The sequence below is a fragment of the Pavona decussata genome, unplaced genomic scaffold, assembly GCF_977016875.1.
Source record: "Pavona decussata unplaced genomic scaffold, jaPavDecu1.1 SCAFFOLD_42, whole genome shotgun sequence".
Taxonomy (NCBI): domain Eukaryota; kingdom Metazoa; phylum Cnidaria; class Anthozoa; order Scleractinia; family Agariciidae; genus Pavona; species Pavona decussata.
Window position 1 is genome coordinate 330,001 of NW_028145464.1, and position 17,829 is coordinate 347,829.

A 17,829-nucleotide genomic window follows, 5' to 3' on the forward strand; every position below is an offset into this window, starting at 1 on the left:
GTTGCAAGGTAGGCTTTGTTTTAATTTATATTTCATCAAATTCATTGGCCAAAACCCAATCAATCAAATGTAGATAACAGATAAGATGAATGAAAAAACCTCTGAAGCTGATATTCTCTATCTAAAGCCTGTTTGAACCAAATACTGGAGACCTCAACATTTCCAATTTTGCAATTTTTTGCAACTTGCCTCGGATGTCTTCAACACCCATGGCCAGAATATAATTTTCCCCAAATAGATTTTATAATATTTATAAACTTCAATATCTATGTAAGCCCTGCTGCTAATTTGGTTTATGTGGAAAGAGTACTTTCGGAGAAATAACGAATATGGTTGTGCTTGTTTTTCCTTCTTGTCAAAATGGCTGACAGGCAACATAGTAATACGACCAAGGTCTTCTTGATTATAGAACCCAAAATACTCTAACAGCAAATTTTGTAAACTGGGAGAGTGGTTCTACCATCTGTATGAATTTCATTTGAATTGGTTCACATGTACTCGAGAATTAGACTCGTTTATTTTTACTATTTGAGAGTGAATTTTTCGGTCAAAACATAGACCTCAGGCCGACGTGATCAAGTGCGGTTTCCATGGCAACGACGCACCTGCCGATCCAAATATGGCTGTTTTTGTTCATTCCTCCAGGTTACCTACCTCCACACAAAAAATGAAGGGGGGTTAAAAATTTTCATTTCCAACTTTGCTTCACTTTCCTGGAGAATTGCTCTTAAGAGTTAATGTCAGTAAAAATCAAAGAAATCGTGGCCACGGTCAAAAAATCGATTTCGCTCATACTTTGTCAGTTTGAAGGCCTAGGTAAGTAACTGAAGGATATAAGGTTAGTTTTTTGAAATATTCCATATAACGGCAGAAAACCGCCAAAAACGGTCACCCTGCCGGAAGCTCGGATTTCACCACGCAAGAACTCGAAATTTTACATTTTTTAGTTTCTCGCTACACAGCCATTTACATAGCTGTGAATCTTTCTCTAATATAACTTAATACATTGACTCTTCTTCAATCGAAACATAGTAATTATTTTCATCTCTGCTCGTTTGTGAGCGAACTGAGCTCGAATGAAGTAGACACACTTTTCTCTATCACGTAAAAGTCTAAAATAATCCAAAATCAGCATGAAAAAAAGCTGACCGGTAGTTCTTCAAATCCTCTGATACTTTGACAAAAGACAGTTCAGTCATTGATTTTTAGGTGTAAGCTTTAAAATCTTTAGGATCTAGCAGAACTTTTGCACGAACGCCGATCAAAGTTTGACAAAATTACAATTCAGCGCCATTGAAATCTACAACGCTACGTAACAACGCAAAATTGAATAAATTAACTCCTCGGCCAAAGTTTGTATAAAAAAGGCTTTAAACTATTTTCAACGCTTAAAACGTTTTAAAAATATATTGATGTTAAATATATTGTCTACACGGGTACAACAAACCAACAAACACCAAAATTACCACTAGACAAAATTAAATCTCACTCGCTCCTCAATCTGTACTGTCACGCACGAGCGACTTGGCTACAATAACAAACAGATATTTACATCCCTTGATTTAAAATAAGTCATATTTTAAAATATCTTACTAAACAGTGTGCCAGATTTCCCGGTGAACTTGCTGAAGAAATAGAAAATAACTTGATATCAATACAACCTGGAACAATTAAATTTAATTCTATAATTAAGGATGAGAAACTTTATCATCCTTCTATAGCCAATCGGAAGTAACCGTTCCCACGAAAATTGCATCGTTCTCTAAATAACCAAATCTACATATCCATATCTCTGAAACATTACATCTAAAGCCAGAGTTTATTGTTGGGCAAGTTCACAGACATATAGAACAACGATGTCTTGTTCGTTTTTAACTATTATCGGTGGGATTTGCGTGGGGATTTGCGGCGGAGACGAAAGCACGAAAGTTTCCGGAGTTGAAACAAAAGTAGACTTGATTTTGGCAAGAATTTGTTTTTTAAAAAGCCAATGAATTTATTGGAGATGGTTGTCTGTCCTATTCATCGTGCCAGGTTCAGCATAAAAGTAGTTTCTGCACCATTCCGGGAGTTGTTTAGGGTCGCTCTGAAGGAACTATGGAAAGTAGCCCCATTGGAAAAGGAATATATTTATGCCAATCCATGAAGTTATTAGAACGTTCAAAACAGCACGTCCCAGTTGTCTCAGGTAAATAACCAGTTATAAGATGTACTACGAGGAAGGAACTGTATCCAATGAGTTTTGTATTCTCTTCATTCCGGTGACACGAGAATATACGGCCATATATAAAAAAAATCATTTATTTGAACAACGAAGAGATTTAATCACTTATTTCTTCATTCTGTTTTCCAATCAATTATCATAATTAACAGTAATTATTATTCCACGAGCGCGCGTTGGATATGAGATGATAGATAGCCAACGAGACGCGTAGCGCCTCGTTGGCCATAATCATCTCATATCCAACAAGTGCGTGTGGAATAATTGTTTTATCAAAAACAATCAAGTAATATTGGTAGGCCTTGCTGATTTCCTTTTCAAGAGCAACCAGAAAACAATTCATGGTCGCTACTTCTCGGGCATGGTAGAGGGTCTCCAATAGGTTTTTTGGGGTCCGGGATTCGGCTTTTTCTAAGGTCGGGATTTTAGTGTAAAAGAGCGGCGATATTCGGGATAAAAATTAGGGTCGGGACGCGGGATTTGACGATTTTACGAAGCAGGACGCGGGAAATGCGGCAAGTTTGGTGTCGAAAATGAACAATGAAAATCTAGTTTTCACCATCCTGGACGAGAAAAGAAATCTACAGGTCCTATGTCTTTACAGATAAAATTTCTTCAGTACTTCCTGAGACCCTGCAGTTCACTTGAGCCGATAAGCCTATACAAATGCCACAGAGCTAGCGTACTGAACGACATAAGGGACTAATTCGAAAGGCACGTGAGTAGCAATGACCTTCAGAGTTTGGTGGCCATTGTCCATGACTTGGAAAAGCTTCCAAACATTAATGTGATAAGAAAGGCAGCCCATTCAATTGAGAGAAAAAAGAAAAAAAAAAAAAAAACAAGGAAAAAGAACAAGCCCTAATACGAAATTCCTAACTGACTTATTGACTGACGTGATTCGGGGGAAACTTTGAGAACGCCTTAAATGAACGATGCCGTCAAAAAATAGGACAAATAATCTGACAGCTAATTTCTCGGTGACCTAAGACCAGTGCAAAAATCAGAGCTCAGATTTGCAGTGGGAATTTACATCCAACTGAAAATGCCTTATTTTGTCGAGTTAATGGGCTTAAAAAATATTATGACCTGACCGGGATCGGGATTGGACTAAAACAGCGGTCGGGATTACTGGACTGAGTGAAAATTTTGTCCGGGATGGCGGGATTGCGGAACACTATTGGGGACCCTTATGGTATTTAAGCTAAGCTAAACTCATTAAGCTAATCAAAACCCTGGAATTACATTACACAATGATCCACTTTTTAATAACAACCCTTATTAAAAACTGAATCATTGTATAATGCAATTCGAGCGATTTGATTGGCTTAGCGGCCTTAGTATATGAGCTATTATACGAGAAATGGCGACCATTAAATTGTCTGCTGGTTATTCTTGCACAGTGAAATCAGTAAGATCTAGCAATATTTCTTGCGCTTGTTGAATATGAGATGATTATAGCTAACTCGGCGCTTCGCGCCTAATTGGCTATCTATCATCTCATATCCAACGCGCACTTGTGGAATAATTGTTAATTATTTCATGACTCTCATGTGTTATGTAAGCCAACATTCCGGTCTTTGATTAAAATAGTTCATTTCAGCTTCCCCCCAAAAAAATTCCTTCAGAAAGATATCAACAGAAAAAAAAGGGATGGCAAACTTCATGGACTGGAATAAATAAATTCCTTTCCACAGCTGCCTCAGAGTGGCCTGAAACAAGTTCCGGGAAAGTAAACAATACTTTTAAACCTTCACGATAAGCTGGACAGATAGTCATTTCCCGATCCGTCGTCTTTTGAAAACACTCATTCTTGCCAAAATCAATTCTACTTCTGTTTCAGCTCTGAAAATTTCAAGGACTTGGTTGTGTTGTTTTGTACGCTTGTTACACTACGTGAGTGGCGTGACGGAAGCTGAGGAGCTAGTGCATTCGTCTGCGCCACAAATCCCACCGACAATGATAAAAAACGAACAAGACGTCGTTGTTCTGTATGTCCGTGAACTTGCCCAACAAAAAAACTCTGGCTTTAGATGTAATGTTTCAGAGATATGGATAAGTAGATTTGGTTATTTATAGAACGATGCAATATTTGCTTTTCGTGGGAACGGTTACTTTTGATTGGCTATCGAAGGATGATAAAGCTTCTCATCCTTAATAGAATTAATTTTAATTGTTCCAGGTTGTATAGCTATCAAATTATTTTCTATTTCTTCAGCAAGTTCACCGGGAAATCTGGCACACTGTTTAGTAAGATATTAAAATATGACTTATTTTAAATCAAGGGATGTAAATATCTGTTTGTTATTGTAGCCAAGTCGCTCGTGCGTGACAGTACAGATTGGTGAGCGAGTGAGATTTGATTTTGTCTAGTGGTAATTTTGGTGTTTGTTGGTTTGTTGTACCCGTGTAGACAATATATTTAACATCAATATATTTTTAAAACGTTTTAAGCGTTGAAAATAGTTTAAAGCCTTTTTTATACAAACTTTGGCCGAGGAGTTAATTTATTCAATTTTGCGTTGTTACGTAGCGTTGTAGATTTCAATGGCGCTGAATTGTAATTTTGTCAAACTTTGATCGGCGTTCGTGCAAAAGTTCTGCTAGATCCTAAAGATTTAAAAGCTTACACCTAAAAATCAATGACTGAACTGTCTTTTGTCAAAGTATCAGAGGATTTGAAGAACTACCGGTCAGCTTTTTTTCATGCTGATTTTGGATTATTTTAGACTTTTACGTGATAGAGAAAAGTGTGTCTACTTCATTCGAGCTCAGTTCACTCACAAACGAGCAGAGATGAAAATAATTACTATGTTTCGATTGAGGAAGAATCAATGTATTAAATTATATTAAAGAAAGACTCACAGCTATGTAAATGGCTGTGTAGCGAGAAACTGAAAAATGTAAAATTTCGAGTTCTCGCGTGGTGAAATCCGAGCTTCCGGTAGGGTGACCGTTTTTGGCGGTTTTCTGCCGTTATATGGAATATTTCAAAAAACTAACCTTATATCCTTCAGTTACTTACCTAGGCCTTCAAACTGACAAAGTATTAGCGAAATCGATTTTTTGACCGTGGCCACATCTTTTTCATTTTCCTCGATTTTTACTGACATTCACTCTTAAAACGGTTTTCAAGCACTGTGCTTGAGTGAATGTATCTTAAACCACGATATTTTCAAAACCTAAAAGGAATTTAGTTTGTCACTATTCGTTTTCGTCCTCATTTTCCATCCCCATTATGTAATACGCCATCCGCACCCACTCGGTCCTCCTTTTACAGATGCCCGTGTTTCACCGTTGGTATGCTTTATATTCCTGTTAATGAAGCGAATTCATTTTTCTACGTACAAATGAATTTGTGACGATGTTGGTACATTTTGACCGATAAACGTCTTGACATTTCGTCTGACCTTTTTTTATTCCTTTAAAACACCACAAATTTTTTTCACATAAATCCTACTTGGTACGCGTACTCGTCAACGAAATATAGGGAATTCATTTGCTTATGCACTCGTAGGAAGCGTACTTGCCATAACTGTATCGATCTGAAAGAATACGTTGGGAAAGAGGCTTATAAGTTCTGGCCACTCGGCTATTGTAGTTCAACAGCCCTTCTCCACGAAATACAAACTCACGCACGCACTATCGGCGCACCTTCCATTGGCAACAAAAGCTTTCACTCATTATACAATGAACAGTGCAAAACTCGCGTTATTATGTGTGTAGCGGAGTTTGTGATTAGAGTATAGACGCACGATTGACGTCATCGAGTGGTTTGACAGGCGCACGTAATAAGAGTCTAAGGGTCCAGAAAGAGTGACTGGTCAACAAAGATTTGCAAACTAGTTTTGCAAACATAGGGAAATATAAGCAAATTTTTGCAAGAAAGAAAAACTATCCGATGACCATTGAGATTGACCTCAACCAGGTTTTAAAAAATACGACTTTGCTGTGACGTGAAAAGGAAGGAAATATTTGCCCAAATTTGTCGCCGATAGAAATCCGGTAATGGCGAGTATAACTCGATCACAAATCACCGTGAAGCGGCTGACATGCTCTTTTATTTTTAGGCCAAAAAGGTTACCTTTGAAAACATTGTTAGTGAAACTCTTTTGAATTATACTCCAATTAATAGGATTACAACCGCGTGTGTGTATATAAAATGGTCTTAAAGTTTGCTTGAAAGTTTTTGAATCGACACAGTCAAAGCTATGCTCGCTCACTAAATGTGGTCAAAAGTCTTGGTTATTGTATAAAACAAATGGATTCCATTTTCCCGTGGGTCTGTACTCTGATAATGCAGAAAGAACGTCAAAAGGTGGTAAGAACATCAGTCACGCTATTCGCCTGCGGCTCGTAGCGTTTTCTTTGCTCACCACGTTTTAACGTCATCTGTGCGTTATCAGAGTACAGACGCGCGGCAAAATTAAATCTATTTGTTAAAAAGAAAACCATGTTGGACAAAAAGGCAAGGAATTTGATGGGAAATGACGTACCTATTTACGTGTATAGCCTTACAGCTGCTTTGTAAGGTTGGAGTTTGGCCGTCAACGTACATGGCTCAATCTTGAGCTTGAGACAGATATCTCGATAAAAGAAAAAGTAAAAACTTTGATCTTGAAGATTCTTACTCACACAATATAAGCCTAAGCGAATAATTGTATATTGAACTTTTGAATTGACTTGACTATGCTTATGGATTTTTGTTTGCAATTTTAGAGTTAAGGCGCTGGATTTAAATTGGCGTAATTCTATTTATTTACTTTTATTTCATAGGGGTTTGTCATCGAATAAAATTCAAAAACTGCCTGAGGGGATATTTGCAAGTCTGACGTCGTTGGCATATTTGTAAGTTGTAATTTTGTCTGTCATCTTAACATCAATTATTTTACTTTATTTGCTATATTTACTTATTCTTTATATTTTACAGTCATGTATGTTAGTTAACAGAAACAGCCTTGCTTCTGACATAGAAAGGGTTTCCGTTTCCAACTATAAATAACAACAACAAAAACAAAAAAAAAAAAAAAAAAATAGAAACGTGAAGTGAAACCTCCACTTTTGAAGTATGTTAACGTTAAATTATTGAAAATACAGTCTAATTTCCCTTTTTTGTTTTTTTTCGGAAATTTCATTTCCAGGACCAGCCCATGGGCTATAGGAAAAATGCAGTTCGATTAAAACAAGTTTAGTTTCACCCAAATAAAGTCAAATTAAACTCACGGTGAAGTAATGTTGTCTTTTTATAGATATTTATTTTGCAACAATCGCTCCTCAAAAGAAACAAATCGAACACTAAAAACAGTTTTTATGCGCTTAGCTAAAGTAAACTTATTTTAAACGATGGTATTTATTCCAAACTTTGAAGGAAGTTAGTTTGTCACTATTCGTTTCCATCCTCATTTTCCATCCCCATTCTGTAATAAGCCATCCTCACCTATCCGTTCCTCCTTTTACAGATGCCTGTGTTTCGCCGTAGGTATCATTAATTTTCTTGTCAATGAAGCGAATGCAATTCTTTACATACAAATGAATTCGTAATGATGATGGTACATTTTGACAGATAAACGTTTTGACATTTCGTCTAACTTTTTTTTTCATTATTCCTGTAGAAGACTACAACTTTTTCATATAAATCCTACTTATTTCGCTAGCTCGTCCACGAAATTCGGGGAAGTGATTTGCTTATGCACTCGTAGGAAACAAAACTAGGCATAACTATATCAATCTGCAAGAAAAGGTTAGGAAAGAAGCCCATAAGTTCTGACAACTCAGCTATTGTAGTTCCAACAGCCATTCTCCCCGAAACAAAAAACACACACGCACAGGTTTTGCGCACATTCCCATGGCAACAAAAGATATCACTCAAAAGAAAACCATGTCGGGCGAAGAGTCAAGGAATTTGATGCGAAATTAGTAACGTACCTATTTACGTGCATAGCCTTACAACTGCTTTGTAAGGTTGGAGTTTGCCCGCCAAGGCATCTGGCTCAATCTTGAGCTTGAGACAGATATCTCGACAAATAAAAAGAAAATGTAAAAACTTTGATGTTGAATATTCTTACTCACACAACATAAGCCTCAGCGAATGATTGTATATTGTACTTTGAGATTGACTTAAATATGCTTATGGATCATTGTTTGTAATTTTATGTTTGAGGCGCTAGATTTAAATCGGCGTAATTGTATTTATCTATTTTTATTTTATAGGATTCTTTCATCGAATAAAATCCAAAAACTGCCTGAGGGGATATTTGCAAATCTGACGTCGTTGGCATATTTGTAAGTTGTAATTTTGTCTCTCATCTTAACGTTATTTATTTTACTTTATTGACTATATTTACTTATTCTTCATATTTTACAGTCATGTATGTTAGTCAACAGAAACAGCCTTGCTTGTGGCAAAAAAAGGATTTCCCTTGCCAGCTATAAACAAAAAAAAAAAAAAAAACAAATAGAAACGTGAAAGGAAACCTCCACTTTTGAAGTATGTTAACGTTAGATTGTTGAAAATACAGTCTAATTTCCCTTTTTTTTTTTTTTTTTTTTTTCTGAAATTTCATTTCCAGGACCAGCTCATGGGCTATAGGAAAAATGCAGTTCGATTAAAACAAGTTTAGTTTCTCCCACATAAAGTCAAATTAAACTCACGGTGAAGTAATGTTGTCTTTTTATAGTTATTTATATTGCAACAATCGCTCCTCAAAAGAAACAAATCGAACACTAAAAACAGTTTTTATGCGCTGAACTGAAGTAAACTTATTTTAAACGATGGTATTTTTTGCAAACTTTGAAGGAAGTTAGTTTGTCACTATACGTTTCCATCCTCATTTTTCATCCCCATTCTGTAATGCCATCTGCACCCATCCGGTCCTCCTTTTACAGATGCCTGTGTTCCGCCGTAGGTATCATTAATTTTCTTGTCAATGAAGCGAATGCAATTCTTTACATACAAATGAATTCGTAATGATAATGGTACATTTTGACAGATAAACGTTTTGACGTTTCGTCTGACTTTTTTTTAATTATTCCTTTAGAAGACTACAACTTTTTCATATAAATCCTACTTATTTCGCCAGCTCGTTCACGAAATTCGGGGAAGTGATTTGCTTATGCACTCGTAGGAAACAAAACTAGGTATAACTATATAAGCCACAAGTATTGATGACATTTGAAAGGCAACGATAATGGTCTGAATAGTTAGCGATTTTAAAGTTTCAGAAAAAAAATTGTTTACGAAAATTTTTTTTTTTTTTAATAGCTTAATTGATTGATGATCAATACCGTAGATTCCGATGATCTTGTCTACAGAAATCTAACAATCGAAGCTCCGACCATCGGCGGTTAAAGTTTTCTGCGCTGGTTTGTAACCGGTCACTTTCACTGCTTGTTTTTAATTGGATGAGTTACGAAAAGAAGCTTTTAATAAACGTACATTTCTCTCCACCACATGGTAGTCACTAGAAAGTTTGGTGAAGTCCTGAGTAAAGAACATTTCAACAAAAAAAAATGCATTCCATAATTTTTAAGGTCTCTTTTTGTTATCAGTATTGTCTTTATTTTATTGTAGACGGTTTGCTTCATGGCTAATCGATGTGATCGGAACTTCTTAGTTTAGTTCTTGTATATATTTTGGAATAAGATGTATCCAACGGAAAATGACATGGGTATGCCGAAACATGCTTGCAAATTTAAAACTACCGTTAGTACAAAGCTTTCAAGTATTCTACTCCTATCTTTAAATCTTTTAACAAGGAAACGAAATTTCCAAGAACCGTCGTTCGATTGTCCTCCTAAACATTGCAGTTTATGTTTTGTAGTAGTCTACAAGTAAAAGAGTTAAAAAAAAAAAAAACATTACTCGTTGATGTCTTTTGACTGTACATACTGAGAATGATACCAAAATGAAACTGCACGAAAGTTCTGTTCACTGTTTTAAAGAAACACTATACAACCACGACATGTCATTCGTGGAACCGTTCTCTATTTGGATAAATCAATTTTTGAGCTGTCGCAACATTTTTGAAGGTTATCTTCTGAGAGCCTAGCCCCTTGAAAAACAGAGTCAAGCATGATACCTACAAACTGTAGCGAGGTATCGGGACCAACGGTTTTTTTTCCTCGGCGATGCTGGGGACGTCAAGAAATTGACCCATACTTCAAAAGCTAGTTAGATCTGACAGACACTTCTCTTTGGTGTTAGCGGTAAATTGAAAATCATCGAGTACATGTAGCACGCTGGATGCTCTGAGACCGTTTGGTCCGCTTAGTTAAAAGTCCAACATGTTCCTTTCGGAAATGACGACATGTAGGACCGAGGTCAATTACTTGTGGTTTGTTACCTGTAGAGGGAGATGGTTGGCCACGAAATGTCACTTTTAGCCACAGTTCCCAATGAACTTCATCACAAGGATACTTATTAGGAGCAGTTTGCAGTAGAAGGCGAAGTTGCTCATCGCAAAAATACCCAATCGCCGAATTTAGCAGCAATATCTCTTACGATTTCCCAAGATATCATAAGTTGAGGTGCCTCGCTAGGAAACACAACTACGTAAATTGCAACGAAGGTATTAAATGCAGACATCCGTTGGGTTAATATTAGTCATCTTTTTCGGAGGCTTACAAGGCTCGAGAGTAAGCTCTGCGCCCGAAATGGGAGTAGAAGTATTGATTGATATGGAGTAGCGGTCAGGACTTGGGGTTACTGAAACTAGGAGGCCGAAACCCATGTACTCCACGGACATCTCCTCTTAAACGGACACGGGAACCATTGTGGTACTTGCACTCTTACTGGCTGTTGGCTTGCCTATGTGCAGAGTTGATGTGTCGAGGTGGCCTGCACCGCGCTGGCGACGTCGGTTGGGATAGCCTCCACATCGATGTTTGCACTAGTCTGTGTGGCAGTCTCAGGATGGACAGCAGTTACAGCCGAGGTCGATGGTATCGATCCAGCATGCTTGTTTGATCGACCGTGAGGCGCTCTCGGATGCGCGCTCTGCGAGAGGACAAAGCTGGTCATGAAGTTTAAAAAAATTAAATAAGAATGCGTAAATCAACAGAAGGGAGTTCATGGGTGTCCCAGGTGCTGGAAACGAGAGGATTGAACTGAAATGCCAATGTGGACATGATTTAAGGACACAGAGGTCCAGAGGCAAAAAATAAGATTTTGTTGAAAAGTCAAAGCCAAATTCCGGATTAAAGCACAAAACACAACAAGGACAATAGCCAAGTGCAATTGGGCACGCTACCAGTACTGGGTTGTACACGTAAATAAAAACATCCTACTATCATGGCCGAGATACTGCATGCGTAACAACCAAACAAAAAAAAAAACAGCTGCCGACGCAACACAGCAACGAAAGCCATGAAAATGAATAATGAAACTGGTGACTAGTTTTCACAATAAGCAACTTAATATTATCAAATAAACGCAAGCATTTCAAAAACTACGATACAATTTTATTGCCCTATACCATTCGAATGAACGCCATCTGCTAAAAAAAAAAATTGCGCCTCGTGAGACCAAAAGAATGCGTTTTGGATGGGCTCAAGCAATTCGAATATAATTAAATTACAAGAAGAGCAAAAACAATCTTACGAAGTTGAAACATCTATTGAAGAAGTTATGGGTACATTCGATAGCTTTCACAATAACAGACCCCTTGTAATGAGGGGATACCACTAAATATCAAAGCACCTGTTGGGACTTAATTAATGATCCTTTAGCGCTCTAACTGACGCTTATCGAACCCTGAGCTTACACAACTTCGTAAGGGATTTTAGATGGGCTTATAAACGGAGGGGTTTTTATCCAGGTTGTGGGGGGGGGGGGGGGGAATTAAACCGGTATAACAATAAAAATTAAAAGGTTTCGACCCGGCCTATAGCAGTGCAGATCGAAATACGTTTTTCATTCATAATCCATAATACCATAAACGGCGAAACCTTAGAATTTGGTAATGCTTTTACTCGATTTTAAATTTGTTTTCAGACCTGACTTATTATGCGTTAGTAGTAACTTGCAATAGGGCGTCATATTAATTTCTTCTCGACAGCCTTAAAGGAAAAGCTTTTGAAAATGGCCTGTTTTGATTTTTTTTTTTTTAATACCTGAAAGTGTGCATTGTTACAAACAAACACTCGTTAAAAAAAGCAAAGGAGAGCTATTGTCCGCGTAAACAAAACGAAAACAAGAAAGCTAAGGACAGAAAACCCAATGTCAACATTTTTCTTTCAAAATTAGCCCCGCCCACCTTCCATTCAGCCCTGTCCCCTTCTGTAATTAAATTAAACAGCCTATTACTTTAAATAAATTATCTCAGCTTTCTACTTAGTCTTAGCTCTTATCGATGATTAAATCAAAATGATTGTTGTTTTATCTGTAGGTACCTCGACAGCAACAATATCCAGCAGCTACCAGGAGATATATTTTCTCAGCAATCAAAGTTGTTGAGTTTGTAAGTGTGATTAACTTTTTTTCTGGTTTTTGTTCTTGGTTATTCTTTTAACAATGAATTGACATCGTGATCTGCGTAAAACTTGCATCTCACACCAATCCTATTTTTGTACTACATTTAATCGTTTTCCATACAAATTCATTCCCAACACACAAAGTTGACTAAGATTCTTTAGTTGCGTTCCACTGCCGTTTACATTTGCGCTGATTGGCTTTTGAAGAAAATAATATAATCATTGCGAAACTTTGTTTCCAAAGTACATAGGTATTTACATGGCACTTTAGAATTACTAGTGTTTTGTCTCGAGAATCTGCCTGCGTGCGTTGTGTCGCAATCTACTAATTACTCGTTTATTGTCTTATTAACTGTAAAGTATCAAATTGAACTATAAATTACAGGAAAGAATAAGAACTTAAACAACCTAAGTTGTGTGGCATAGCCAGTCAAAACTTTGAGCGAAAACTGTAGAACTCTCTTGGTGTCCAGAACTCGAGTTTTTAGTATATTTCCACCGTTCAAATAAGTTAATAGGGTACCAGATTTATTGGATTTTTTGCCCTCAATGCTAATGTTCCTCAGAAAATGATTGCCCTAAAGTTTGTGAAGATGTTGCGAAATTTTCAAGATTTTTCTTGTGGCGTCCAACCGGGTGACAGTCATCGAAAAAATTTCAATTGCCCATTGACTTTGTGATCGAGTTTTTAAGGAATCAATATCCTCATACTTTGTTTCCTTGTTTTCTTTTATGTCATTGATAAATCGCAGTATGTTTGGATGTCCTTGATTATCCAAAGCGGCTCGTAATTCACTTTGAGAAACATTGTTAAATTTGCGTTTTGAGGTGTCCGCGCTCCAACATAAACAAAAAGTGTTGCAAAAAATGTTTTATTTCAGATTATTCAATTATTAAGCTCCACGGCTATATAGAGCTTTCTGAGCATTTATTTTTAGGGGAATAGTCGTCCCAGCGATGCCGCTTCATAATTTTAAAAAGTTTAGCTAAAATTTTCAAGGCTGTTTCGAAGACCAGCCAATGGGCTATAGGAAAAATGCAGTTCGATTAAATTACGTTTAGTTTCTCCTAAATAAAGTGAAGTTAAACTCACAGTAAGGTAATGTTGTCTTTTTCGTTCGTTTCCACTCCTTCATTTCGTAAATTAAACAAACAGGTCCTTCAGTCTTTAACAAAAGTTTTTCCATTGTCTTGGTAACCAAACGTTTTCTTCAAAGCAAAGTCGCAGCGGTTAAACACTTGATGTTATCCCCATAAAATCTACTGGATTGGTGACGATTTAATCATTGCTAGGATACTTGTGCTACTGGCCAATCACTGGGCTTGAAATAAAATAGACTTTTTTCCCAAACTTTTCTGCAGCTGGTAAGAGCACTGCTACTCCGTCCACCACTTGCTAGTCGTTAAAATGTGCAGAAAGCTGACTCTCCCCTTTTGAAAGAAATCGAAAACAATTTTGAAATAGCATATCTGTAACTCGAATGCTATTTTTGGGCTTTTAAATATGCTTAGTTTATTGGATTGCTATAGGCCTAACTGCGTATTGAAATTAATGACAAATCCTCTATGTCAGATGAAACGGAAGAAGGAGACAAAGGAAGCAAAAGGTTGTATTCATAACTTTGCGATCAGGACTTTTCCAAACATTACTTGATGTGTTTCAGTCTCTTTTCAGCTCGATCAAGTAATATGTCAAAAACGAGGGCGAGTGCTTTATCACGGTTTCCAAATACTGAGAAACAGATGAAAGCACGAGGCCGCAGGCCGAGTGCTTTCATCTGTTTCGAGGTATTTGGAACCCGTGATAAAGCACGAAGCCCGAGTTTTTGACATGTCTTCTCAAATGAAACAATAAGAAATTAATCTCATTAAAATGCAAATGTTTGATCTCAGATGAAAAACATGTTTCATCTCAGATGAAAACCTGGTGGTGTTTCATCTGGTGTTTCATTGGGGTATCAAGATTCATCCACCTGACCGAAATGGAGGTCATTTATTGGCTTTTGACTGCATGAATTATTAATGAGTTTGAGAGGTACTGTTGAATTACGTCGGTTAAATCACTCGCACTTCTAATAAGTTTAAGAGATATAGACATCTATATCGCAAAAATCGCTCTTCAAAAGAGAACAATTCGGACACTTAAAACGGTTTTCAAGCTCTGTGCTTGAGTGAATGTATCTTAAACCACGATATTTTCAAAACCTAAAAGGAATTTAGTTTGTCACTATTCGTTTTCGTCCTCATTTTCCATCCCCATTATGTAATACGCCATCCGCACCCACTCGGTCCTCCTTTTACAGATGCCCGTGTTTCACCGTTGGTATGCTTTATATTCCTGTTAATGAAGCGAATTCATTTTTCTACGTACAAATGAATTTGTGACGATGTTGGTACATTTTGACCGATAAACGTCTTGACATTTCGTCTGACCTTTTTTTATTCCTTTAAAACACCACAAATTTTTTTCACATAAATCCTACTTGGTACGCGTACTCGTCAACGAAATATAGGGAATTCATTTGCTTATGCACTCGTAGGAAGCGAACTTGCCATAACTGTATCGATCTGAAAGAATACGTTGGGAAAGAGGCTTATAAGTTCTGGCCACTCGGCTATTGTAGTTCAACAGCCCTTCTCCCCGAAATACAAACTCACGCACGCACTATCGGCGCACCTTCCATTGGCAACAAAAGCTTTCACTCATTATACAATGAAAAGTGCAAAACTCGCGTTATTATGTGTGTAGCGGAGTTTGTGATTAGGGTATAGACGCACGATTAACGTCATCGAGATGTTTGACAGGCGCACGTAATCAGAGTCTAAGGGTCCGGAAAGAGTGACTGGTCAACAAAGATTTGCAAACTAGTTTTGCAAACATAGGGAAATATAAGCAAATTTTTGCAAGAAAGAAAAACTATCCGATGACCATTGAGATTGACCTCAACCAGGTTTTAAAAAATACGACTTTGCTGTGACGTGAAAAGGAAGGAAATATTTGCCCAAATTTGTCGCCGATAGAAATACGGTAATGGCGAGTATAACTCGATCACAAATCACCGTGAAGCGGCTGACATGCTCTTTTATTTTTAGGCCGAAAAGGTTACCTTTGAAAACATTGTTAGTGAAACTCTTTTGAATTATACTCTAATTAATAGGATTACAACCGCGTGTGTGTATATAAAATGGTCTTAAAGTTTGCTTGAAAGTTTTTGAATCGACACAGTCAAAGCTATGCTCGCTCACTAAATGTGGTCAAAAGTCTTGGTTATTGTATAAAACAAATGGATTCCATTTTCCCGTGGGTCTGTACTCTGATAATGCAGAAAGAACGTCAAAAGGTGGTAGGAAGATCAGTCACGCTATTCGCCTGCGGCTCGTAGCGTTTTCTTTGTTCACCACGTTTTAACGTCATCTGTGCGTTATCAGAGTACAGACGCGCGGCAAAATTAAATCTATTTGTTAAAAAGAAAACCATGTTGGACAAAAAGGCAAGGAATTTGATGGGAAATGACGTACCTATTTACGTGTATAGCCTTACAGCTGCTTTGTAAGGTTGGAGTTTGGCCGTCAACGTACATGGCTCAATCTTGAGCTTGAGACAGATATCTCGATAAAAGAAAAAGTAAAAACTTTGATCTTGAAGATTCTTACTCACACAATATAAGCCTAAGCGAATAATTGTATATTGCACTTTTGAATTGACTTGACTATGCTTATGGATTTTTGTTTGCAATTTTAGAGTTAAGGCGCTGGATTTAAATTGGCGTAATTCTATTTATTTACTTTTATTTCATAGGGGTTTGTCATCGAATAAAATTCAAAAACTGCCTGAGGGGATATTTACAAATCTGACGTCGTTGGCATATTTGTAAGTTGTAATTTTGTCTGTCATCTTAACATCCATTATTTTACTTTATTTACTATATTTACTTATTCTTTATATTTTACAGTCATGTATGTTAGTTAACAGAAACAGCCTTGCTTCTGACATAGAAAGGGTTTCCGTTTCCAACTATAAATAACAACAACAAAAACAAAAAAAAAAAAAAAAAAATAGAAACGTGAAGTGAAACCTCCACTTTTGAAGTATGTTAACGTTAAATTATTGAAAATACAGTCTAATTTCCCTTTTTTGTTTTTTTCGGAAATTTCATTTCCAGGACCAGCCCATGGGCTATAGGAAAAATGCAGTTCGATTAAAACAAGTTTAGTTTCTCCCAAATAAAGTCAAATTAAACTCACGGTGAAGTAATGTTGTCTTTTTATAGATATTTATTTTGCAACAATCGCTCCTCAAAAGAAACAAATCGAACACTAAAAACAGTTTTTATGCGCTGAGCTAAAGTAAACTTATTTTAAACGATGGTATTTTCTCCAAACTTTAAAGGAAGTTAGTTTGTCACTATTCGTTTCCATCCTCATTTTCCATCCCCATTCTGTAATAAGCCATCCTCACCTATCCGTTCCTCCTTTTACAGATGCCTGTGTTTCGCCGTAGGTATCATTAATTTTCTTGTCAATGAAGCGAATGCAATTCTTTACATACAAATGAATTCGTAATGATGATGGTACATTTTGACAGATAAACGTTTTGACATTTCGTCTAACTTTTTTTTTCATTATTCCTGTAGAAGACTACAACTTTTTCATATAAATCCTACTTATTTCGCTAGCTCGTCCACGAAATTCGGGGAAGTGATTTGCTTATGCACTCGTAGGAAACAAAACTAGGCATAACTATATCAATCTGCAAGAAAAGGTTAGGAAAGAAGCCCATAAGTTCTGACAACTCAGCTATTGTAGTTCCAACAGCCATTCTCCCCGAAACAAAAAACACACACGCACAGGTTTTGCGCACATTCCCATGGCAACAAAAGATATCACTCAAAAGAAAACCATGTCGGGCGAAGAGTCAAGGAATTTGATGCGAAATTAGTAACGTACCTATTTACGTGCATAGCCTTACAACTGCTTTGTAAGGTTGGAGTTTGCCCGCCAAGGCATCTGGCTCAATCTTGAGCTTGAGACAGATATCTCGACAAATAAAAAGAAAATGTAAAAACTTTGATGTTGAATATTCTTACTCACACAACATAAGCCTCAGCGAATGATTGTATATTGTACTTTGAGATTGA

The 17,829-nt window shown here is 37.0% G+C and overlaps 1 protein-coding gene and 1 long non-coding RNA gene across 2 annotated transcripts in view; both read left to right on the top strand.

The window, feature by feature from the left end:
- The window catches only part of LOC146482825 (uncharacterized), a 21,625-nt gene extending 5,094 nt beyond the window's left edge, over nucleotides 1-16,531 (top strand). The window contains exons 2-3 of the long non-coding RNA XR_014864031.1: nucleotides 6,998-7,069; nucleotides 16,491-16,531. This is a non-coding gene — a long non-coding RNA (uncharacterized LOC146482825). The remainder of the gene's footprint in view (nucleotides 1-6,997; nucleotides 7,070-16,490) is intronic.
- Nucleotides 1-17,829, top strand: part of LOC146482818 (uncharacterized) — a 410,856-nt gene that overhangs the window by 316,778 nt on the left and 76,249 nt on the right. The window lies entirely within an intron of this gene.